We start from the raw sequence: 17,266 nt of genomic DNA, 5'->3' as shown, positions 1-17,266 counted from the left end.
TGATATATATTTTTGTCATTTATGTGCACAATGATATACATATTAATTTACTATCTAGTATTGTTCAATTTATCGTGGATCATGTGTATTGTTTATGTTTATGGAATATCATTAATTTTGATTATGTTTGTTATATTCGATTCAAATGCAATAATTTTTTAATAACATTTTAACAACCTTTATTATTAAATTTGGATGCAATGTTTAATTTGAAGTGCTATCATGATGTAAACACACTTGTTAACCTCCTACACAAGGTTCAAATAACCCCAAATCTAATTTTAAACTCCACCTTCAACCTTGAAACTAACTCTTGGCTTCAAATCTAATCTCAACATAGTTAAGGACTTCACTCCTCAACTATGGATTCTATTCCCAACCACTAAGTCATTCCTAAATTCATAATCTTTGATAACTAGCACTTCACTTTGTTACTATCCTCATACTACAACTTTTCAATTTCAACATAACCTCAAAATATCTCAACTTAAGAGACTTGATTGGACAGTTCATTGATAGCCCTCATGAGCTCTGAGTTATTTTAGGCCTCAACATCACCGTCTTGTAGCATTCAACAATTCATTGATAGCCCTCATGAGCTCTGAGTTATGACCCTCAGAAGATTAACCTCGAAATGCACTTAGAGCACCTTGGAGACTCCTTGATACAGTGTGGCCACGGATGATGAATGGTCTCCATGGATAGAACAAGGGTGTCACTAGGGTTCACCCACCCACCTAGAGCTAATGGTGTTGATGATTCGGTGTCAAGATCAGTAGTTTCGAAGTTAAGCTCTGGTGTAGCTATGAACTGAGGCACACTGCGAGTTTTGGCATCAAGCGAGATCGCTGTGCCAAATCAAAATAGAATGTGATCTCTCAAAAATGAGATAGGTTATTTTAGGCATTAGTATCACCATCTTGTAGAATTTGATGTTTCATCAATAGCCCTCATGAGCTCCGAGTTATGACCCTCGGAAGATTGACCTCGAAATGCACTTAGAGCACCTTAGAGACTCCTTAGTATGGGGTGATCGTGGATGATGGATGGTCTTCATGGATGGAACAAGGGTGTCACTAGGGTTCACTCGCTCACTCATAGCTAATGGCACTGATGATTCGATGCCAAGATCAGTAGTTTCAAAGTTACGCTCTAGTGCACCTATGAACTAAGGCACACTGTGAGTTTTGGCATCAAGCAAGATCACTATGTCGAATTCAAAAAAAATGTGATATCTCAAAAAAGAGATAGATTATTTTAGATATTAGCATCATCGTCCTGTAGAATTTGACGTTTCATCGATAGCCCTCACGAGCTTCAAGTTATGACCCTCAGAAGATTGACCTTGAAATACACTTAGAGCACTTTGGAGACTCCTTGGTATGGGGTGGCTACAGATGATGGATGGTCTCTATGGTTGGAACAAGGGTATCACTAGGATTCACCCACCCACCCAAAGCTAATGGTACTGACAATTAGATGTCAAGATTAGCAGTTTCAAAGTTACGCTCTAGTGCACCTATGAACTGAGGCACACTATGAGTTTTGGCATCGAGCAAGATCGCTATGCCGAATCCAAACAGAATGTGATCTCTCAAAAATGAGATAGGTTATTTTAGGTATCAACATCATCATCCTATAGAATTCAACAATTCATCGATAGCCTCACGAGCTCCGAGTTATGACCCTCGAAAGATCGACCTCAAAACACACTTAGAGCACCTTGGAGACTCCTTGATACGGGGTGGTCGTGGACGATGGATGATCTCTATGGCTAAAACAAGGGTGTCACTAGGGTTCACCTACCAACTTAAAGCTAATGGCACTGATGATTCAATGCCAAGATCAACGATTTCAAAGTTACGCTCTGGTGCACTTATGAATTGAGGCATACTATGAGTTTTGGCATCGAGCAAGATCATTGTGCTGAATCCAAATAGAATGTGAGCTCTTGAAAATGAGATAGATTATTTTAGTTATTAGCATCATCCACCTGTAGAATTTGATGTTTCATCAATAGCCTTCATGAGCTCTGAGTTATGACCCTTGGAAGATTGACCTCGAAATGATGATGGATGGTCTCCATGGATGAAACATGGGTGTCACTAGGGTTCATCGACCCACCTAGAGCTAATGGCACTGACAATTCGATGCCAAGATTAGCAGTTTCAAAGTTACGCTCTGGTGCACCTATGAACTAAGGCACACTACGAGTTTTGGCATCGAGCGAGATTGCTGTGCCGAATCCAAAAGGAATGTGAAATCTGAAAAATGAGATAGATTATTTTAGATATTAGCATCATCATCCTGTAGAATTTGATAGTTCATCGATAGCCCTCACGATCTCCAAGTTATGACCCTTAGAAGATTGACCTTGAAACACACTTAGAGCACCTTGGAGAATCCTTGGTACTGGGTGGCCATGGATGATGGATAATCTCCATGGATGAAAAAAGGGTGTCACTAGGGTTCACCCACCCACCTGGAGCTAATGGTGCTAATGATTCAATGCCAAGATCAGTGGTTTCAAAGTTACGCTCTAGTGTACCAATGAACTGAGGCACACTACGAGTTTTGGCATCAATCGAGACCACTGTGTTGAATCCAAATGGAATGTGATCTCTCAAAAATGAGATAGGTTATTTTAGGTATCAACATCACCATCCTATATAATTCTATAGTTCATCGATATCCATCACGAGCTCTGAGTTATGACCCTCAGAAGATTGACCTCAAAATGCACTTAGAGCAACTTGGAGACTCCTCGATACGGTGTAGGAGCAGATGATGGATGATCTCTATGGATGAAATAAGGGTGTCACTAGGGTTCACCCATCCACCCAGAGCTAATGGTGCTGATGATTTGATGCCAAGATCAGCAGTTTCAGAGTTACGCTCTGGTGCACCTATGAACTAAGGCACACTGCGAGTTTTGGCATCGAGTGAGATCATTGTACCGAATCGAAACAGAATGTGATCTCTCAAAAATGAGATAGGTTATTTTAGGCCATGACATCATCATCCTGTAGAATTTGATAGTTCATCGATAGCCCTCACAAGCTCTAAGTTATGACCCTTGAAAGATTGACCTCAAAATGCACTTAGAGCATCTTGGAGACTCCAAGGTACAGGGTGGCCACAGATGATGGATGGTCTCTGTGGATGGAACAAGGGTGTCACTAGGGTTCACCCACCCACCTGGAGCTAATGGCACTGACGATTTGATGCCAAGATCAATAGTTTCAGAGTTATGCTCTGGTGCACCTATGAACTGAAGCACACTACGAGTTTTGGCATCAAGCGAGATCATTGTGCCGAATCCAAACGAAATGTGATCTCTCAAAAATGAGATAGTTTATTTTAGGTATTAGCATCACTGTCCTATAAAATTTGACATTTCATTGATAGCCCTCATGAGCTCTGAGTTATGACCCTTGAAAGATTGACCTCGAAATGCACTTAGAGCACCTTGGAGACTTCTCAATACGGGGTGACCACAGATGATGGATGATCTCCATGGCTGAAACAAGGGTGTCACTAAGGTTCATCCACCCACAAGGAGCTAATGGCACTGATGATTTGATGCCAAGATCAGTAGTTTCAAAGTTACACTCTAGTGCACCTATGAAATAGATCCAAATAGAATGTGATCTCTCAAAAATGAGATAGGTTATTTTAGTCCTTAGCATCACTATCCTGTAGTATTCAACATTTCATCGATAGCACTCATGAGCTTTGAGTTACGACCCTCAAAAAATCAACCTTGAAATGCACTTAGAGCACCTTAGTGACTCCAAGGTATAGGGTGGCTGTGAACGATGGATGGTCTTCGTGGATAGAATAAGGGTGTCACTAGGGTTCACTCGCCCACCTGGAGCTAATGGCACTGAAGATTCATTGCCAAGATCAACAGTTTTAGAGTTACACTTTGGTGATCCTTTAATGTTAGAATGTTATTTTTATGCACTTTTATGGATGTGTATTTGGAAATTGAATAACTTTTGCAAATTGAATAATTCAAAAACATGGAAACTAATGTCTCATGTCTAAAAGATAGAGACTAATAAGTATGAATCTAATCCTTAAGTAGTCTAATCAATTCAATATTATATTATAGATCTCTTTAGATGGGTGTATAGATCTCTTTAGGCGGATGTCTTGGAGGGTGTCTTCATGTTGGAGTGCTTGAGACAGGTTTTGTTTCCCAATACAACCTAGCTCTATGTTCAATCTCTTGCTTCTTCTCTTAGTGGTGACTTTATTCTTTCTTACTCACGATTATTCTCTTTTCTTACCTATGGTGAATGGCTATGTTGATATGTGAGAGTAATGTTAGGAAATTTTTGAGAGATCAAGATTTTATGTAGTTTCTTTGGCCCCCTCTCTCTTTATCTTGGTGATGATATTTGAATACCCTTTGTGCTTTAAGGTTTATTCTTTTTTAAAATCTATGTTTGTGGTAGTTGGGATGAAACTTTAATAGTAAGTATGGCATAGTAGTATGTGTCTTTCTCCTCCATTTGATTTTTCTCCATGCAAATGTTGAGAATTTTTTGGAGATTCTCTATGAGGACTCTTCATTTTTTCTATAGTGTCTCTATTTCTCATCCTTCTGAGAAGATTAAATTTCTTATGGTTTTTTTTGGTTGATCATATTGTGTGGTGGAGATCTCCCCTCTAAAGAGTGGGAAGTGTTCTAAAGAGTAAAAATCTTATAGAAAGTTTATAAAAATTGAAAAACCACCTCTCTATGAAATTAATATATCACAATGATGTAAAAGAGACAATCATGGAAAAAATTAAATTGATCTTTTCTTTTCAAGTACTAAATGATATCATGTAATATAGATCACTCATCATAAATAAAAATAGAATAATTCAAATCTTTTGCATGTATTTGGATGTGTATGTGTTATTTTGAATAACTTGTCTTTTTCATTATTACAAAAACCATGATATAAAAAAAAACTTCACATTTTACATCATAATACATCATTAATCTTAGGAATTCTCCCCAAAACCCCCCCTCCCCCACACTCTTCATGATGTATCTAAATTCTAATATCGTAAAAAAATTAGTAACTTATTGTATTAAACAAGATAATCAGTGGTTCATTAAGTCATTTTGAAGAAAATAACATAAGAAGTAAATATACCTAGTCAAGTGTTCTAGAAGGGTCCTCTCTCTATTTTAGGGTCTCCAACAGGGCTTCATGATCAACATTGGTAATAGTAAAAATTTCTTTTACTTTTGGTCTTCCTTGATGCTTCAACGACTTTACATTTGTAGCTATAATAAGATGCGAATATATGAGAATTATTTTGTGCTTCTGATAGTCTTCAAATGCAAGAATTCCATTCCTTCTAAACATGTATGTCTGTAGCCATGTTCCAGCAACAACCATTGAACTAGTAAGATATGTGAATCCATCATCATTTGTGATTGGTTGTGCAAGTTTTTGTTTACCTCTTACACAACATGCTAACCAATAATCAGATTTCTCATCATTCCCCTATGGTGCAACCAATGCAAAGACATCTCCTTGCTGAAGTATATTTGATAGATGGTTATGATCAAGTGAACTTTCCATGTCATCATTTCTGATAGAGGGTATGATAGACAATGGAGTAAGATAATGTGGAGCCCATGTGTCCACCCACTCACTTGACTCACAGTGATCCAAATCACATTGAAAACAACTAGGACAAAAGAAAGCTAGCTTTCATGTCCAAATGGTCCATGTACTAGAATTAGAGCTCCAAAATGAATGCATTTTTTATGAGTCTCTCACTGTAGCACAATCTAATCTATCACCTATGGACCCTTCCTCAACCAACCAAAATAACCTGTGTACCACTGAATCAAGAGTCCCCCCCTATGATAATGCTAAACTACACCAATCAACAATGCTACAAGCATCAAGAAGCTTTGTTGCTAAAATCTTCAGTTGATCCTTAACTAGAGCTCTCTTCACACATGCCTCTACTCCATCATGTTCCCCTTTTCCATGGTTGGACTCAAAAAAACTCCAAATATGAGGCATCCCCTCTCTATGTCCATCCTACACAACTAATAAAACATGTGAGCATTCTTGAATTGACCTATACAATTATCTGACCAAATATATATCTATCCATAGCAATTGCATGCTCATGTAAGAAATCAAAATAATTCTCGAAAAAATGTTGCACAAACTTGTGAGAGTGAGATCTATCATCACTCATATAAAAATGATACTTTCTAATAATCTTCTGATTATCTTCTGCACTATCAGGGGCATGTTTATATGTTATGTGAATGTAAATAGCAATCTGAATGGAGTTGTAATACTAAGATTTTGTCTCATTTTAAGGTTTCAATGTGTAGTTCGCAGCAAAATCAACAACTGATATAATAGTGCCAATGGGAAAAGTCTCCTTACACATTCTATATTGTTTATCCAACCACTGAGACCTGTGACTATGCCTTGCATACTTCTAGAAAATATTTGCCTTGAAATCTGAAATAAAACTAGCCATACTGAAATCTTTTCCAACTAATTCACATCTAGAGCTCTCACCCCCACTCTTCAATGTGTATTTCACCATTTCATATACCTTTTTTTTCACTATTGTCTTTCCAAGATCTTGTTCACACCCCTCATGGAAACATGTGTCAAACTTGGATAAGCCACCACATTATGAACACTTCTCATTTCAGCAAGAATTTCTATAAAAAGAAACAACCATCAACTCTATGACATAAAATTTGATCTAGCAAGTCTCTTGATGATTTTGGAAGCCCACTAACACCACAATCCTCCAACATTTCTTTACTATGCAAAGTAGAATAGATGGAGCATAATAGTTCATGGTGCATAGAAAACTCAACATGATATTTGCAACAACATGTATTTTGAATTTTGAGTGGCACACAATAAAACGGCTTCAAAGATTCAAAAGCCCTTTGTAATATATGAAGACTTGGATGACTCTCTCTAAATTGTTTGAACAATATAGTTTGACTTAAATCCAAATAGTGTTTAGGATGTGGCATGCGGTCTCTAATTCCAATTCTCAATTTTAACACGTCTTTAGCATTGGGTGATACTCATGAGCTAGAGTGCCAAAATTGTGTAATTTCTTCCTTCACTTTATCGGATAGCTTCTTATCAAAAAATGAAAGTCCCCCACCAAATGCCCCATGTTTCATTTTAAAGAGTATCATCATTTTTCTCTCGTCAACGAAATGCTCTTCTCAAAGTAGTACGATTTAGATTCAAATCAATACAAGTTTGTCTCATATATCTACCATTTATCAAATGATGACTTACCAAAGAGGTTGTAATAACCCTTTGAGAAACTCTATTATCCTTCTCCTTGCTATTTTTTCCAATGCTATTAAGAGCACTAAAAAGATTCTTCACAATAATGGCATTTCTTTCCAACTTTTTTATTGACACGAATTTTCAATTTGGAAAGCATAGGTCTCATCTTTTACATCTTTAATAAGTGCATGAAAAGATGACATTGCTCCACCACTGTCTTGTTGCCAAAAGACATCTTATATAGTCTCGAAGCCCATAATAAAATGTTTCTTTCTAATTTTTTCCCTTCCAAACTAGTAATAATTGTTTCAGCAATTTCAATTATCCATTTTGGTGTTCTAGAAATTTCATGTCGATTATAATTAGGAGATATGTAAGCTTCTTATGCATTAGGTTCTTCTGCATTGTCATTTTTGACATGAACAATTATGCAATTTACATTATGACCTGGTAGCATTTCATCCTCAAAATTTTCATTCTCTAAATTTTCAATTCTGACATTATCATTTTCAATTGGTACATTTGCATTTCCCAACTGCACATATTCATTATCCGACTCTATGATTTTACCTTCGATTAATTCATCATCAACTTGACTGACATTTAACATACCTTGTCTTTTCCTTCGGTGTTCCATTTTGTCCCTTTCCCTATATGCCACAATGTCTTTATTGGATACCTTCTTTTCACATTTAGCCTTTCGATAACTACTACTCCCCATTCAGATGACAATATCAGACACCTAGGGTTATATTATCAAACTTTTTTTGGTTGGTTGGGCCACAAAATGTGACTTTTTGTAAAACCCGTGAAAAAGACCCCCCAAAAAGTGATGTTGTTGGGTCTGTAGTGATAGGGAATATTTGGAGAAATCATGCCAGTATATTGGATATCCAATTTCATATCAAATATCTAATATGAAGTCAGATATCTGATACCCATCCAAAAAAACTTGGAGGGAAAAACGAATTTGTGAGTTATGATATAATTTGAGTTTGTGAGTTATAAGTTATTTGAGTTATATGACTATGTAAAAATATTATATATATATATATATATATAATAAAGTAACGTAAAGATATAATATATAATCTATTAATATATAATAATATATTATGTTATTATTATTATTATCTATAAATATAATATATATTATTATTACTTTTACTATATTTCTAGTAAATATAATAATTTAATATTATATATATATGTTATTAATATATATTTTTATTATTATCACCTATAAATTATAATCTATAATATATTATTATTATTATGACCTATGTGATTATTATATAATAATATATTATGTTGTTATTATTATTATCTATTAATATAATATATAATCTTATATTATATTATAATTATTTCTACTATATTTTTATTAAATATAATAATCTAATATATTATATATATATATATATATATATGTTATTAATATATATTATTATTATTATCATCTATAAATTACAATCTACAATATATTATCATTATTATAACCTATGTTATTAATATATAACAATATATAATGTTATTATTATTATATATATATATATATATGTCACTAGGGGTCCTACGACCCCTAGGGACATATTATAATCATTCATATGGGTTGAAGGGGGTCATAGGGTGACCTATGACCCTGTTCCACCCATTACATGATGACATATGGACCCCTAGGGACATATTAGAATCATTCATATGGGTCAAAGGGGGTCATAGGGTGACCTATGACCCCCTTCAACACATTCTTTGATGACATATGTCTCTAGGGGTCATACGACCCCTAAGGACGTATTAAAATTATTCATATGGGTCGAATGGGGTCATAGGGTGACCTATGACACCTTTTGACCCATTACATATATATGTGTGTGTGTGTGTGTGTGTGTGTGTGTGTGTGTGTGTGTGTGTGTGTGTGTGTGTGTGTGTGTGTCACTAGGGATCCTAGGACCCCTAGGGACATATTATAATCATTCATATGGGTTGAAGGGGTTCATAGGGTGACCTATGACCCCCTTCCACCCATTAGAATCATTCATATGGGTCAAAAGGGGTCATAGGGTGACCTATGACCCCCTTCAACACATTCTTTGATGACATATGTCCCTCAGGGTCATACGACCCCTAAGGACATATTAGAATTATTCATATGGGTCGAATGGGGTCATAGGGTGACCTATGACACCTTTTGACTCATTACATGAAGACATATGTCCTAGGGGTCCTAAGACCCCTAGGGACATATTAGAATCATTCATATGGGTTGAAGGGGGTCATAGGGTGACCTATGATCCCCTTTGACACATTCCATGATGACATATGTTCCTACGGGTCCTAGGACCCATAAGGATATATTAGAATTGTTTATATGAGTCATTTATGATCCCTTTCGGCCCATTACATGATGACATATGTCCCTAGGGGTCCTAAGACCCCTAGGGACATATTAGAATCATTCATATCACCCTAGGACCTCCTTCCACACTTTACATGATGACATATGTCCCTAGGGGTCCTAGGACCCCTAGGGACATATTAAAATCATTTATATGGGTCAAACCCTATGACCCCTTTCAACACATTTTATGATGATATATGTCCTTAGGGGTCTTACGAATACTAGAAAAATATTAAAATCATTCATATGGGTTGACACTATGACCCCTTTCGATCCATTACATGAAAACATATGTTCTTAGGGGTCCTAGGACCCCTAAGGACATATTAGAATAATTCATATGGGTCAAAGGGGTTATAGGGTGACTTATGACCCCTTTAGACCCATTACATGATGACATATGTCCCTAGGGGTCCTAGGACCCATAGGGACATATTAGAATCATTCATATGGGTCGAAGGGGGTCATAGGGTGACTTATGATCCCTTTCAACCCATTACATATATGTCCTTAGGGGTCCTAGGACCCCTAAAAAAATATTAAAATCGTTCATATGGGTCGAAGAGGGTCATAGATCCTTTTGACACATTCCATGATGACATATGACCCTAGGGGTCCTAGGAGGCTTAGGGACATATTAAAATCATTCATATGGGTCAAAGGGGATCATAGGGTGACCTATGACCCCCTTTGACACATTCCATGATGACATATGTCCCTACGGGTCCTAGGACCCCTAGGGACATATTGGAATCATTCATCTAGGTCGAAGGGGGTCATAGGGTGACCTATGATCCACTTCCACCCATTACATGATGACATATGTCCCTAAGTGTCTTAGAACTCCTAGGGACATATTAGAATAATTTATAAGGGTAAAAGGGGGTCATAGGGTGACCTATGACCTCCTTTGATACATTCCATGATGACATATATCCCTAGGGGTCTTACGACCCCTAGGGACATATTAAAAATGTTTGTATGGGTGGAATAGGGTCATAGGTCTTTTTCAACCCATTACATGATGACATATTTCCTTAGGGGGCCTAAGACCCCTAAGAACATATTAGAATCATTCATATGGGTCGAAGGGGGTCATAGGGTGACCTATGACCTCTTTGGACACATTCCATGATGACATCTATCCCTAAGGGTCCTATGACCCCTAGGGACATATCAGAATCCTTCATATGGGTTGAATGGGGTCATAGGGTGACCTATGACCCCTTTCAACTCATTTAATGATGATATATATCTCTAGGAGTCCTGAGAACCTTAGGGACATATTATAATAATTCATATGGGTCGAAGGGGGTCATAGGGTGACGTATGACCCCCTTCGACACATTCCATGATGACATATGTCCCTAGGCATCCTAGGACCCTTAGGGACATATTAGAATCATTCATATGGGTCATCTTATGACCCCTTTTGACCAATTACATGATGACATATGTCCCTAGGGGTCCTATAGGGACATATTAGAATTGTTCATATGGGTCGAAGTGGGTAATAGGGTGACCTGTGAGACACTTCCACCTATTACATGATGAAATATATCCCTAGGCATCCTAAGACCCCTAAGGACATATTAGAATCATTCATATGGGTTGAAGGGGGTCATAGGGTGACCTATGACCCACTTCGACACATTTCATGATGACATATGTCTCTAGGGGTCCTATGACCCCTAGGGACATATTAGAACTATTCATATGGGTCGAATGTCATTTTGACTCATTACATCATGACATATTTTGCTAGGGGTCCTAGGACACCTAGGGACATATTAGAATTATTCATATGGGTCAAAGGGGGTCATAGGGTGACCTATGACCGCTTTCGACCCATTACATGATGACATATGTCCTTAGTGGTCTTATGACCCCTAGGGACATATTAGAATTGTTCAGATGGGTCGAAGGGGGTCATATGGGGTGACCTATGACCCCCTTCAACGCATTCCATGATGACATATGTCCCTAGGGGTCATAGGACCCCTAGGGACATATTAAAATCATTCATATGGGTTGAAGTGGGTCCCCCTTCAACACATTCCATGATGACATATGTCCCTAGGGGTCCTTGGACCCCTAGGAACATATTAGAATCACTCATATGGGTCGAAGTGGGTCATAGGGTGACCTATGACCCCCGTCCACCCATTACATGATGACATATGTCCTTAGGGGTCTTAGGATCCCTAGGGACATATTAGAATCGTTCATATTCGTCAAAGCCTATGACCCCATTCAACACATTCCATGACAACATGTGTCCATAGGGGTCCTACGACCCTTAGGGATATATTAGAATTGGTCATATGGGTCGAATGAGGTCATAGGGTGACCTATGACCTCTTTTGACCCATTACATGATGACATATGTCTCTAGGGGTCCTAGGACCTATAAGGACATATTAGAATCGTTCATATGGGTCGAAAGAGGTCATAGGTCACCTTCGACACATTTCATGATAACATATGTCCCTAGGGGTCATAGGATTCCTAGGGACATATTAGAATCATTCATATGGGTCGAAAGGGGTCATATGGTGACTTATGACCCCCTTCAACATATTCCATGTTGACATATGTCCCTAGGGGTCATAGGACCCTTAGGGACATATTAGAATCGTTCATATGGGTCGAAGGGGGTCATAGGTCACCTGATGACCCCTTTCGACCCATTACATGATGACATATGTCCCTAGGGGTCCTAGGACCCATAAGGACATATTAGAATCATTCATATTGGTTGAAGTGGGTCATAGGGTGATTTATGACCCCCTTCGACCCATTTCATGATGAATTGTTCATATGGGTCAAAGGGGGTCATAGGATGACCTATGACCCCCTTTGAGCCATTCCATAATGACATGTCCTTAGGGGTCCGAGGACCCCTAAGGACATATTAGAATCATTCATATGGGTTACAGAGGATCATAGGGTGACCTATGACCATTTTTGACCCATTCCATGACAACATATGTTCTTAGGGGTCCTAGGACCCCTAGGGACATATTAGAATCTTTCATATGGGTCAAAGGGGGTCATAGAATCCGTTACATGATGACATATGTCCCTAGGGGTCCTAGGACCCCTAGGGACATATAAGAATCATTCATTTGGGTTGAAGGGGGTCATAGGGTGACCTATGACCCCCTTTGACAAATTCCATGATGACATATGTCCCTCTAGAGACATATTGTAATCATTCATATGGGTTGAAGGGGGTCATAAGTTGAGCTATGATCCCTTTTGACCCATTCAATGATGAAATATGTGCCTAGGGTTCCTAAGACCCCTAGGGACATATTGGAATTGTTCATATGGGTCGAAAGGGGCCATAGGGTGACTTATGACCCCTTTTGACACATTCCATGATGACATATGTCCCTAGTGGTTCTAAGATGCTTAAAGACATATTAGAATCGTTCATATGAGTTGAAGGGGGTCATAAAGTGGCCTATCTCTCCCTTCGACCCATTTCATGATGACATATGTCCCTAAGTGTCCTATGACCCCTAGGGACATATTAGAATCATTCATATGGGTAAAAGAGGGTCATAGGGTGACCTATGACCCCCTTTTACACATTTCATGATGACATATGTCCCTAGGGGTCCTAGGACCCCTAGGGACTTATTAGAATCATTCATATGGGTCGAAGGGGTTCATAGGGTGCCCTATGACCCTCTTCGACACATTCTATGATGACATATGTCCTTAGGGGTCTTAGAACCCTTAGGGACATATTAGAATCATTCATATGGGTTGAAGGGGATCATAGGGTGACCTATGAGCCCCTTTGACCCATTCCATGATTACATATGTGCCCCCTTCAATGCATTCCATGATGACATATTTGCCTAGGGGTCCTAGGATCCCTAGGGACATATTAGAATCATTCATATGGGTTGAAGGGGTTCATAGGGTGACTATGACACCTTTTGACCCATGACATGATGACATATGTCCGTAGGGGTCTTAGGACCCCTAGGGACATATTAAAATCATTCATATGGGTTGAAGGGCATCATAGGGTGACCTATGAGCCCTTGCGACACATTCCATGATAATGTATATCTCGAGGACCCCTAGGGACCCATTAGGAATGCGTCAAAAGGGGTCACTAGGGGCCCTAAGGACGTATGTTGTCATGAAATGTGTTGAAATGATGCATTTTATGACAATATTATATTTAATAATTATATAATTTATTTGTATTTTAATATAATAATAATATATTATTAGATTATATAACAATAATAATCAAATATGTTACTAGATTATAGATTTAATAATAATAACCATATATATTATTATATATAATAATTTAGTCATATAATTCTATTATATATATTTAATAATAATAATATATATCAGATATATCACTATATTATATTTAGTTATAATAATAATATTTATATTTGTAACTATATTATATTTAATAATAATTATACATATTACTATAATATAATAATAATTATAATAATATATAATAATTATAATATTAATTTCCACACTTTTCTGAAATAAAATTTCCTCTAAAATAGTTGAAAGTTTTCCTCTTAAATTTCTCTCCCTCCAAATTTAAAATTGAAAAATATCCCCCTCTCAAATTTCTCTCCAAATTGGTGTGAAAAATTGCCAGGCCTAATCGGATATCCGATTTCATATCGAATATCCGGTTTCAAATTAGATATCTGATTAGGTTTGCTATTTACCAAGCCTATTTGGTCAACCCATAAAATGTGTTTGAGAAGGGTTTTAGTGACACTCAAACTTCGGGTAGCCATCTGACAATGTTATTTTGATCAAAGTTGAATGAAATGAAAAGGGTTTTTTATATCACTCTCGAGATTTCATTGATATAATTGTTGTCAAATTATGAGTTTGATAAGTATTTATTAGTTAATTTTCAATGAAGATTATTATAAAGTGCTGATTGACATACTGATTAAAAAATAACTATAACTTTCAAACAGTATAACATTTTTTAAATCTAAAAGTTGTGTCACATTCTATGCTTTGCCTAGTATAAGAAAAAAAATTTAAAAAAAAAATTGGTAACAATTTTCTATTAGTTAAGGTGGTTAGACATGAGAGTTTTTTTTTCCAAAAAAGTTTTAGTAAAAAAATCATATTTAATTATTTATTTGGAATAAAAATATTCAAAAATATGTGTCACATCTAGGCACGAGTCTAATTTTTATATCTATAATTATATTAAAAAAATATTATCATTTGATTTTGATTAAGGTGGTCAGACATACACCTACTTTTTAATTTCGCCTTGAAATTTTTTTAGTACTGCATTAAAATCCAAACTTTTGACCATTCAATTATTCTTTTCTCTAGATAAGGCCTAGTAGTTTATAAACTACATTAATTTTTTTATAGATTATTTTCTTACAACTTTTTGATATAAAGTCCATAACCACTTTAAAATTATGTGTCAAGTTGACATAACCTTGATTTGCTAATTTTTTACTGCCACTTAAGGCCATAGTTTGGTACACCATGATCCTGCACATACCCTAATATTATGAGTTAATGACATAGTATATTTGGAGATTTATGATTTGATGTCATTGTATACTTAGGTCATATTTCAGATTAGTCTCATGATGATATGGTTATCAGTATTGAGTTTGGATATGTATGATGACTTGTTGGGTCTTCAAGTTGTGTAGTGTTGTGAGTGATCTATACTTATAGGTTACATTTATGGCTTGCATATAGGTTGTCTTTACTCATTGATCTTTCATTATTGATGCATATTCAGATTGGTGGCTTGGATTTGAGTTGTCTATACCCTAAATCACATGATGAAAATCAAAAAAATCTTGAGAAATCTGAAAGGTACTGAAGACTATGGTCTATAGTACAAACTTGGAGGAAACCTAGACCTAAAGGTATTTAATGATGCTGATTGGGCAGGAAATCTTAATGATAGAAAAAACGCTAGTGGTGGAGCTTTCTTTCTTGGTAAAAGGCTAGTATCTTGGACAAGCAAGAAGAAAAACTGCACATCCTAATCCACAGTAGAAGCAGAGCATGTGGTAGCAACAGTAAATTGTTCTAACATTGTTTGGTTTGAACTATTACTAGAAGGAATGAAGGTTGAAATTAAAGATCTAGTAGTCATGTATTATGATAACACTAGTGCAATTAACATATAAAAGAACCCAATGATGCATTCCAAAACACAGCACATTGCTATAAAATATCACTTTGTTAGAGAACTGGCACAGGACAAAGAAATTAGATTGGAATATGTCCATACAAAAGAAAAAATTGTAGACATATTCCTTGTCTATCAAGCATTCATAGGTTTACTCTGAATAGATGACAATGTCTACCGAGCTCACTTGGGTGTCAAAGGAATTTTGGCAGAAAAGAGTGTTAACCGAGCTCACTTAGTTAATGAAGGGAAAGTTGGATAGAATTAGTATTCACCAAGTTCACTCGGTTGCCAAAGGATTTCTGCAAGTTTGCAGTGTTAACCGAGCTTTTGTTGGTTAACACAGGTGTTGGTTTGATTCTTACAAAGTAATTTTTTCCAAATCCTAGGTTAAAAATCAATATTGAATTATGTGTTTTCTTGCTAGGGTTTTTGGTTCTTTAGCCTTGCATTTTAATAACCTTTGAAAAACTTGTGAAACCTTAAGTTTTGTGTTCCTTCTAATTTTATTCAGGCAGTATTCCATGTCCCGTTCAAATCTTGAGTATTCCATGTCCCGTTTAAATGTTTTGCAACCCCAAGTTCCTTTTCCCTTTTTATTTCACATCGTCTGATCTTTATGAGATCTACGGTAGTCACGTCATTGCTATGTGAAGATGCAAGTGTTTTAACCATAGCGACATAGTGACTACTGTGAAATTGACTAGTAGTGTCATGAAATGGAGCCATGGTGACTAGAAAGTGCATTGTTTTAGAAGGTTTTAGTCACGTGTTTCATGTGAAAGTTATTAGAATTGGAAAAGGAACCAAGTATAATAAGGTGCAAGTGGCATCTCTTGAATCCCATTTTTTCGATGAGTCGCTATGTCGTGATAAAAAAAGTTTTCATCCTGCCAGTAGTGACATAGTGCCTTGCCAAAAAGTAAGGAAGACAAGAGATTATGAAATAGATGGGCACCTAAATTCTTGCTATTAATATTGGTGATGTTACCTTATTGCTTTGTTAGAAATATTGATTGTGGTGATGATGGTGGAATTGAAATATTTTCTAAACACCAAAATCTCTAAAGCCTTAAAGAGGTTGCTATGTCGTAATCAAAAAATGAAAGATTTCCATCATTAGTGACATAGCACCTTGATGAAAAACAAGAACATGGCATTAATTCCAAAAGGTGGGTCCCAATGATTTCTTCATTAGAAATGAACCACGTCATCTCATGGACATGGTGGCATCCTCCTATAGACACATGTGCACCTAAAATTTTAAAGAATGCCGAAGGTTGCTATGTCGTGATCAAAAAATCTTTGTGCCTCGTCGATAGTGACATAGCACGTAGCTAGAAATGTGCATGTGATGGGACCTAAGTC

Source organism: Cupressus sempervirens, chromosome 4, assembly GCF_028749045.1.
Source record: "Cupressus sempervirens isolate cs-2001-9-10 chromosome 4, ASM2874904v1, whole genome shotgun sequence".
NCBI lineage: Eukaryota > Viridiplantae > Streptophyta > Pinopsida > Cupressales > Cupressaceae > Cupressus > Cupressus sempervirens.
This window is presented reverse-complemented; position numbering follows the sequence as displayed.